Source organism: Fukomys damarensis, unplaced genomic scaffold, assembly GCF_012274545.1.
Source record: "Fukomys damarensis isolate Sample0158 unplaced genomic scaffold, DMR_v1.0_HiC HiC_scaffold_12, whole genome shotgun sequence".
NCBI classification, from domain to species: domain Eukaryota; kingdom Metazoa; phylum Chordata; class Mammalia; order Rodentia; family Bathyergidae; genus Fukomys; species Fukomys damarensis.
The window spans coordinates 1,814,521-1,823,974 of NW_022900924.1; positions in this window are offsets into that span (position 1 = coordinate 1,814,521).

Genomic DNA, 9,454 nt, shown 5'->3' on the forward strand with positions numbered 1-9,454 from the left:
TCGGCTGGAGATGCACCCTTGGCCAGGCTCCCAGTCTATGGCCATCACCGCCGCCCCAATGTTTACCCACCTCATTAGACACCCTCTTCTTGGTGGCCTCCTGGCCTCCCTGCCTCCCACACTGAGCACGTGCAAACACACAGCCTTCAGAGCTATGGCATAAATCACCGGGCTGGCGGAAGAACTCTGTGTCCTCTCCTTTGGGAGGCAGGCTGGGCCCTGCCAGGTTCGAGTCAGATGCTCTGCCCAAATATTTACACCACAAGTTTCCCTGGGGGTGGAGGACAGAGTTTGCTGCAACGAGATCATTCAGAGCTTCGGCGACACGGGCAAGCCCAGCACAGGAGGCCACCGCGGTCCACTGTGTGTCCAAGCAGGACGCCCAGGCCCAGACAGGAAGCAGCCCTGGCCCAAGGCCACACAGCCACTGAATCAAAGGAGCGGACGCCCACCAGTAACACGAAAGGTGTCAACAACAAACACCATCGAGGGCCAGGGGTGGGACTCAGTGGTAGAGTGATTGCCTAGCGGGTGCCAGGCCCTGGGTTTGAGCAACACGCATGCACGCGCACACACACACACACACACACACACGTGCGCGCACACACATGCACACGCGCACACACACGCACGCGTGCAGACATCATCATCATCATCATCATCATCATCGCCGTCACTGTTGTGGTCATCTGCACTCTTGCCAGCCCCAGACGGTTCTCAGGCCCCAGCGAGGCACCAAGTATTCCCAGGAGCAACCCCACGCCTTGACAAACTCTGGCCCTCTGTGTGGCACCACCCCCAACAATTTTAGTGACCTTGTGGCTTTGTCTTGCTTGGTTTGGTTACCCTCAGCCTCACCTGGAGCAGTAACCTAAATGAATCTACCGGGAGGAGGTGCTCAGTAGCCTCGCGTCCAGGAGGCACTGGAGTAACACACAAGTGCTAGGAGGAGAAACCGTTCCGCTCCTGTCCCACTCGCTGGGGAGTCGCAGACCAGCCTCCGGCAAACACTGCCTCTCAGGAGGCTTTGCGCGGTGAGCAGACCACACCCATGCGCAGAACGGCAGACCGTGGCCTGGAGAGGTGGACCGTGGCTGGGTTAGCCGCCCCCCGAGAGTGGCAGAGCCATGTTTCAGAGCAGGACAAACCAAGGCCTGAATCCACCTGGCTTCGGCTGCCTCCTGAGCCTTCTTAATCCTACTCAGCCTGGAAAGGTAGGCAAGGGAAAAGCAAGGACACAGACTCAGAAACCGAGTCACCTGGCCACACAGTGTCACCCGGCTGTCCCTGCAGAGGCCACCGTGACGGCAGCACCGAGGCAGCAGGAGTCTCTACGGCTCATCGAGGCCCCTGCACATCTGCTGCTCACGGTGTGGCCCCCACCCTGCCGTCCATTTGGCTTCATGCAAGGTCCCTCCTCCGCCAAGTCCCCAGGCCCTGCCTGGACCCCGCCTTGCCCTGTCACCCGGCCTGGCCTCTCCGCTGTTCTTGTTAGAGCCCTTCAGGGTAGCCAGTCGCTCCCATAGCTTAGGGTGATGGGATCGGGCTGCCACTAAGGCCGGAAGCGCAGGACCAGGCCGTCTCCCTCCTCCCCGCTGTTTACATCAGGCATGAAGGCCTGAGCAGACATCTGTCACATGAGAGAATGGGGAATGGATGAGTGCGTGCTCATTTCATTTGCTAAGCTCGTGTGCCTGGAGGCCAGGATCTCTGTAGGTCTCGCCTGCCTGACAGCTCCTGGTACAGAGCTCTCACCTAGGGCTCCAGAAAGCCCTGCAGGCAGAAGGGCAGGGAGGCAGGGAGGGCGAGAAATGGGCAGAAGGAAAAAGGAAGGAGAGATGAAGGAGGGAAGAAAGAACAGACAAGAAACAATGAGCCCCACATATCAAAACTGGGGAGATGAGGCCCAGAGAGGGAAAAGAATTGCCAAAGGCCACACAGCAAGACAGCAGCCAGGTCCCCAGTGTCACAGGCTCTCTCTCAACTCCACTCCGTGTCCACCTGCTCTGTGTCCAGCGCACACCTCGGGAAGGGGGGTCTGGCCTTGAACTGGGGGCCAGCAAGGTGCAGGGGCAGAATCAGGGGTCGGGCAGGGCCCTCACCATGCCTGTGCAGCTCAGGCCCTCTCCGCCCTCCCTCCCACGACCACCCAGTCCCCGGGAAGCTGGCAGGGAATTGGCCGTCGTCATAGACAGCTGAATTCCGACCTGTTTACCCGAACCCTGGAGTGCAGGGCTCTGTGGCCAAACTACACCCGTCACCGTGCCCACTCTCCTCCCGAGCCCTGCGGGGACAGCACGCAGCCCCGGGCGACACACACGCCTGTCCACTTGCTGCAGCTGGGTTGGCGCCAGGTGGCGTCTCACCTCAAACCCTGGCAAACACGCCTGCCAGGGCCAAGGACACGGCGTCCTCACACCGCGGAGGGCCGGGCCACAGCACCTCGTCTCTCAGTGCTTTGCCTGGCTCGCATTTTTCTCCGGCGTTGGGGACGGAGCGCAGGGCCTCGCGCGCTCTTGGCACAGGTCTGCTGCTGAACCGCACCCAGCTAAGCTCATCTGTGTCCAGGCAGGAGGCTCCTCCCTCACGGAGCTGCCGTGACATCCACGGGCTGGGAGGGCACTGGGCTAGCGCAGGGCTCGGCACAGGGCAGCAGCTGTCGGTTCCCTGACTCACAGCGGTGAAAAGGGTCCCAAAAGTAGGTGGCTCCAGACCCAACCCGCCAAGCTCCCTGGGCCAACTCAGTTTCTAATCTCGCTCGTGTGTGAGGCCAAACATCCGCAAGGCCCTGGGTTCAATCTCCAGGGCAGCAAAATCTAAAATAAAATAATGTGCCTGGCTGTGCAGTCACTGCAGATGAGTGCGAAGGGTTAGACAGGCAAAGGATGCTGGGCCAAGGCCAGCAGGAGTGCTCGGGGGTGAAGGGTGGTCACAGAGGATCCTCTGGCAGGGGTGACCCGATCCTGGATCGGCAGAGTGAGCGAGGAGTTCTCTGTACAGCAAAGGTGTTCCAGGCAGTAAGAGAAGCCAGCTGAAAACCTTGGAGGCCTGAAAGGTGTGCTGCACTCAGAGGAATGGCAAACAGCTCCAGAGGACAGAGCAGGGATGGGCGGAACATGGGAGGGGCTGGGGCGGGCAGGAGGGAGTGGGGGCCTGACCAGGACCGGCCCAGATCCCAGAGCAGAGAAGCAGCACCACGCAGCCTCACGGCCCAGGTGCCGCCGAGGGAGCCTCCTCGCTCGAGGCTCATCCCAGATGTCTCCTCGGCTACCCACACGGCCCCTCTGGGAGTGAGTGCTCTCGTGCCACCCTTTGGACAGATGAGGAACTTGAGACCCAAGACACAAAACAGTTACTCAAAACTAGAACTAGGAAGAAGCAGAGCTGGGATTTGAACCCAGGTCCGCGAGTCTCGTCATTCAGGCTCCTCACACCTGCCGCCAACAGTGGAGGGGCATGGCCAGGGCAGCGAGTGTGACAAGAGATTGTGCGTGACGAGCACACGCATTAGGGGGCACCGCGTGTGAGTGCGGGGCACCGCGTGTGAGCGCGTGTGTGCTAGCCGTGTGGTGTGCGCATGTGTCTGCCCTGGCTCGTGCAGAAGTGAACCATGCAGTGTGCAGAAGCTGGATACGCTCTCGGCCGTGCGCGCATGCTCCTGGAGCCTCATGTGCACCCGTGTGTACCTGTGGGCGTGCTCACAGGTGTGCAGTGCACCATGGCAGCGCCTGTGTGTTCCTTCCTGCACGTGTGTGTGCGCGTGCAGACACACGTGGACCTGCCGGGTGTTCTCTGAGCACCGTGCAGGCCTCTCGGCCAGTGTGCTCCGTGCTGAGCTCCCTGAGCCCAGGCAGCTGTCCTAGGAGGCGAGGACTCTTATTACCCCCCCTCCACAGAGGGGAAACTGAGGACTAGAGGGTGAAGAGTAGGGCCTCGGGTTCCACGTTCACTCACGGAGCGAAGCCCACCTCTGGCTCCAGGAGTTCAGGGACAGCTGAAGGTGCAGGGCTGGCCCCGAGCTGACCGGCCACCCCACAGTGCAGGCCCCCCATCCTGCCAAGCTTCACTGGTTTCCTTGGCAACAAGAGCAAGCCCAGCCACAGGGCGCAGTGGCTGCTCCTACTTCTGCCCTGTGCACCTGCCCTGTGCACCGTCACCGCCCACAGTAATGTCCTATCAAATCCCAGCGAGGTGTGACCGGACCCCCCTGTCACAGAGAAACCAGGCCTGGCTCCAAGAGGGTACAGGACCTGCCCAAATGTGCACGGCAGGAAGCAGCGGGGAGAGGAGGGAGACACAGACGCCCTCTCCCTCTGTCCCAAGGGCTGCCCATCCGGCACCTCCCACTTTGGGCAGAGTCCTGATCCGGCCCGGTGTGGGAGCAGCTGGCCAGCGCCAGTGCATCTGAGATGGGGCTGGCACCAGGACTTGGGTACCGAGCTGGCTGCGCGTCACCCGCGTGCCCGTGCCCTCAGAGTAGGCGCGGTCAGTGCCTCTGAGCGGGGTCCCCAGTGAGGGAGAGCCCACACCCAGGCCACACCTACCCTCGGGCACCCTGCCAATGAACTTGTGAATGTAGCAGTTCCCCCAACAGCCCCACTCCCGCCCGGCGTCTCTGAACTACAGCTACCCTTCGGCCAAGGTGAGTGCTAAAGGCTTGGGCGCCCGCCCCAGGTGCTGCTGGGGAGTGGTGGGCCCTTTAGGGGCGTGGCCTCGAGGGGTGTCGGGGCCGCCCCTCCTCTCTCCGCCCCCTGGTGAGCGGGCCTGGGCCTCTTCCACCGGGCACCAGGGGTCTGAGCAGCCACGGGCTGTGACCTCTGAAGCCACGCACCAAAATATACCTTTCCTCCCTTTACGTTAATTACGTCCGCTGTTCTGTCACAGCGATGAAAAGCTAGCACAGTTTGGTGTGTGAACACCTATGCAACCTCCCTTCAGATGAAAACAGGCCTCCTCCGCTCTCTCGGAGAGCAGCGGAGCCAAAGGTCCCCTCCTGACCCCCAGCCCGGGACCCTAGAACCTCTGCTCGCTGTATCCCTCTCTCACCTGCTCACCCCCTTCCCTCTCGGCCTCTGAAGCTTTGTGGGCCGTTTGCAAATAGTTCTGTGCTCTTCACCTCAGACTCTTAGCCAGGACTGCCAGAACGGCTTCGGGTCCTCTTTACTTCTCCTGTCCTCTCCTCTCCTCTCTCTACCTCATCCTCCGTCTTTCCCACATTGCTCACCACGGATTCCAGCCACGACTCTCCCATCCTCGCCCAGATGGCCCTGGTTCAAATCCCACCTCCTCCTCTTCCCGGCTTTAGGGTTTGTCCATCTCCCTGGGCCTCTTTCTCTGCAAACGTGGGATAATAAACATCCTGCTTTTGGCAGAAACGTATGGACAAAGCTCACGTGAAGCATGCAGCGCCGGGTCTACACACGGTAAGTGTGCGATCCTCGGGCTGGGCCGCTGTCTTTAAGGCTGGCTCTCGCGATGCTGTTACTACTGCCCTGGGGCAGGAAAGACTCCGGCAGGGGCATCGGGAAGTGCGGTACTGCGCACGAGCACCCCTGCTGCACGGTGACAGGCTCCCAGGGCGGGCTGGGCAGGGCAGGCCGGCGGAGGAGGGAACCGGCCCTCGAACAGGTAAGACTCACTGTCGCATCTTTAGGCCCAAAGTCCCCAGCGTGGTGGGAAAAGGACGGTTTCCCCCGGAACCAGGCAGCACCCCCGTAAATCACCCCCAGTTGCACCAAGCCAGCAAAGTGAAGAGTTCCTTCCCCGCCCTCTCGGTTTCCACCAGGCGGCCTCCCAGCCCCCTCGTCAGAGCCGTGCTCAGATTCCAGTGCTGGGAACGGACGGTGGGGACGGTGGGCCCCGGCCAGCTCTGGAGGGCAAGCTGGGAGCTGCGGCCTCTGCGAGCGTTAAACGGCCCGTCCTCCTTGCCTCCCGCCTCATACAGAAGAGTCAGAAGCCTCCGGCATGGCCGCCCAGAGAGATCCCTCCCCTGCTCTATCCTGTTCCCAGAAAACGACCCTCCGTGGGGCCTGCACCACTCCCGCTCCAGAACCTACCATGGCTTCCCAGTGCTGCAGCAGACGCAGTCCATCTCCCCACGCGGACACCATTTCCACAGCGCTCCTCCTCACCACCCTACGCAGCCAGGCCAGACGGTCCGGCGTGGCCCCAGCTGCCCCCCATCTTCCCCTGCTCCCGACCACCTTCCAGGAGCCGCCCCGCCTCGGATCTCTCCGGCGGAGCCCTCGGAACAAGCTCGCAGGGCCGCTCACCCGGGGTCGTTGTCACAGCTTCCCACACGCACGCCTGCGTCACCACTTGAGCAGCGCAGAGGAATAATGTGACAAAGTCCAGCGGGAGCCACGGACTTCCCAGCGACGGGATCCTGTGTTCAAACAAATGTTTAACCGAACCTTCTCACGAACCAGATAGGAGAGCAGGTCGGCTCTAGCGGAGCAGAGTGACAGACTGCATGAGGTGGGACTCTGTCCATGTTCTACCTCGCTAACAAAACACCTGAGATCCGGCTTACTCGTGCGGGGCGTGGCGGCACAGGCCTGTAACCCCGCCACTCAGGAGGCTGAGGCAGGAGGATTGCTGTGAGTTTGAGGGCAGCCTGGGTTACACAGCAAGCATAAGGCCAGCTCAAACTACATAGACCCTGTCTCAGAAAAAAAGAAAAAAAAAGAGTTTATTCATCATAAGAGCAAGCTGATGAGGAATAGAGGTTTACTTGGCTCACAATCCCAGAGGAGGGGAAGTCCTCCTCCAGAGCACAGCGCCACGTCTGGTGAGGCCTCTGCTGCATCACAGCGTGGCACTGCGTAGACACAGGATGGGCGAGCCAGTGCGGCCTCTCTTCCGCCTCTGAGAAAGCCGCTCACGCCATTGTGGGTCCCACCTGACACCCTCATCTAGCCCTGCTCACCTCCTGAGGGCCCCACCTCCAGGCACCACTCGGTTTTCAACACGCGAACTTTCAGGGACACGGGCAAACTACAGCGGTCTGAGCTGCAAGTCATAGAAATCAACTCAAAACTGCCAAAGGAAGGACGGAAGGAAGAAACGGCGGGAGGGAGGAAAAGGAGAGGGAAATGGGAAAGAGCCCACAGCGGGAGACATCCGGCAGAGCTGGATTGGAGAGCACAAAAGGCAACGTGGGGAGCCTGTGCTACATCGCAGCTCTCCTTCCCGTTGCTTCACTCTGAGCTGGGTTCTTCCTACCTCACGACCAAGGGAGACCCCAAAGCTCTTGTGTCCCATCCTTCCGGCCCAGCCACCACCTGAGCAAAGACACAGCCTCATCTGATTGGCCAGACCTGAGTCATGTGCTCACTCCAAGCCAATCACTGTGGCCAGGGCAATGTGCTGATCAGATTGGTCCGGCTGGGTCAGTCCTGGGTCTCTGATTCAGGGCGTGAGAAAACCCCTCCAGAACCACTGTAACAGTGAGGTAAATCTTTGCCCAAGGTAAATCAGGGCACCAGCAGCACCCCAAAAAGGAATCAGGGTGGGTTCCCCAAAACCAATGCCCAGTTTTCTGAGACTTCATCCCATCTGCCTCTCTTTCAGGCCCCTCTGGCATTTTCTGAAACTGCAGAAAATAGTCTGAAAAACCATTCATCGGGTCCCATTTGATAGAAGGAAACATGGAGGCACAGAGAGGGTGAGTGTCTCTTCGGAAGTCACACAGCACACTTTACCATCAAGCTCTTGATTCCTAGAAAGTGCTGGTGCTTCTTGCATTCATGTCCTCCCCGTGGGAGCCATAGCATCTCCATTACCAGGTTTGGCTGAAAGGATTTGTCAGTTGTCAGCTTGCTTGTCTAACTAAATTAATGTTTTACATTTCTCCTCCAGTTTGCAAACTTTTTAAAAATTAATCCCATCATTTCAACAAGTGTAACAACTAAATTATCATCTTTACATGATTAAGGAGCCTGCCACGTCTTCTCTTGGCAAACACTGCATGCACATAATTTTACTAAATGTAATAAACCAACCATAGAACTATTAATTTTGCCATGGTATTCATGACAATTAGAAACGCGTGAACCTGGAAATGATAAAAACTGAATGGAATACTGAAATCATAGGAAATCCCCACTCCTCTTGCTGCAGGCTGAAGACAGTGTCATGAGATTCAGATGAAGGTCAAAAGAGAGAAATTGGATGTCATTTGCCTCTTAACTGCATCACAATACACCCAGAATGAGGCAGACCAGGCTGGAAGCTAATTCAGTGAAGCATTCCCCAAATTGTGGAGATTGAGGAGGAAAAAAGTATCAAGGGAAATGCCCTGCCTTTTTGAAGGTTTAACAGTCTTTAACAGTGTCTAGTCCTGCATTAGCAAGTTCCTGGCAAAGATACCGCCAACTCATTTCCCATACCTGTGGCAGACATTATTAATTGATCACAGCACTGGTTCCCACTGAGTGCAGACAGTTGGGCAATCTCAACACAGCCTCCATGGCAGGCATCATCAATCAATCACTCATAAGGTGATCTTAATTCTTGTTTCAGGTGCAAGGCAATCCTGTCTGTTTACATGAAAAGAACCTATAGAGAGCGAAATGACTGCTCTAAGTCAGAAATTCAAGGCAGAGTCTACAGGAGAAGCTGGGATGTTGTGCCTTTATTACAATAGGCCAGGGGCTAGGCCCCCATCAACAGAAAGTTGCTCTTTTAACCTCCTAAAGTGAAAGCCACCTCCACAAAACCTTAGTAGGTCAAATGCCCTATGACTCTGTGTCCTTTTTCTCCTCCTAGCATTTTATCAAATTTATTCTAGCCCTTTACTTACCCACGTTATCCGTAGAATGACACATTGGTACAACTTTCCTAGAACATAACTGCATTTTACATTAAAAGCTTTAAACAGAAAATATCCTTTTGCTCAGGATTTCTAGATTTTATCCCCAAAACATAAATGGGCAAATGCGCAAGACTACTCATTATAATAGTATTTAAAATGGAATAGAATTGAAAACAATAGAATAATTGATATTATATTTAAAACATTTTAAATGAAGCATTTGTTAATACAAAAAGAGAGTAACTCTTTTTTGGTGAGAAATGCAATTTTTCAAAGAGCATATGTAGTTTATTGTCTTTTCTGTAAATAATAAACACCATCATAAACAAATAATAAGCAAAAGCATCACCAGGGTTACCACTATACAGATGCCCAGGTTGTGTACTGGACAACTTCAGTCACTTAGAATAAGATAGAAAGAATCTCCTCCAGAATTGTGCGGTATGACACCTCCATTTATAGCTTAAAAGTATGAAACATTCTTTACCAAAATAATAATGATGCCTATGACAGGGAGGTGATTTTGGGGAGATCCTCACCTTGATTTTCTAGTATTTCTATACTAAACATGGCTCCTTGAACAAAACCTAAAATAATAGCCCTTTTGAAGCATGTTCCACTTTGTAATCCAGTGACCAG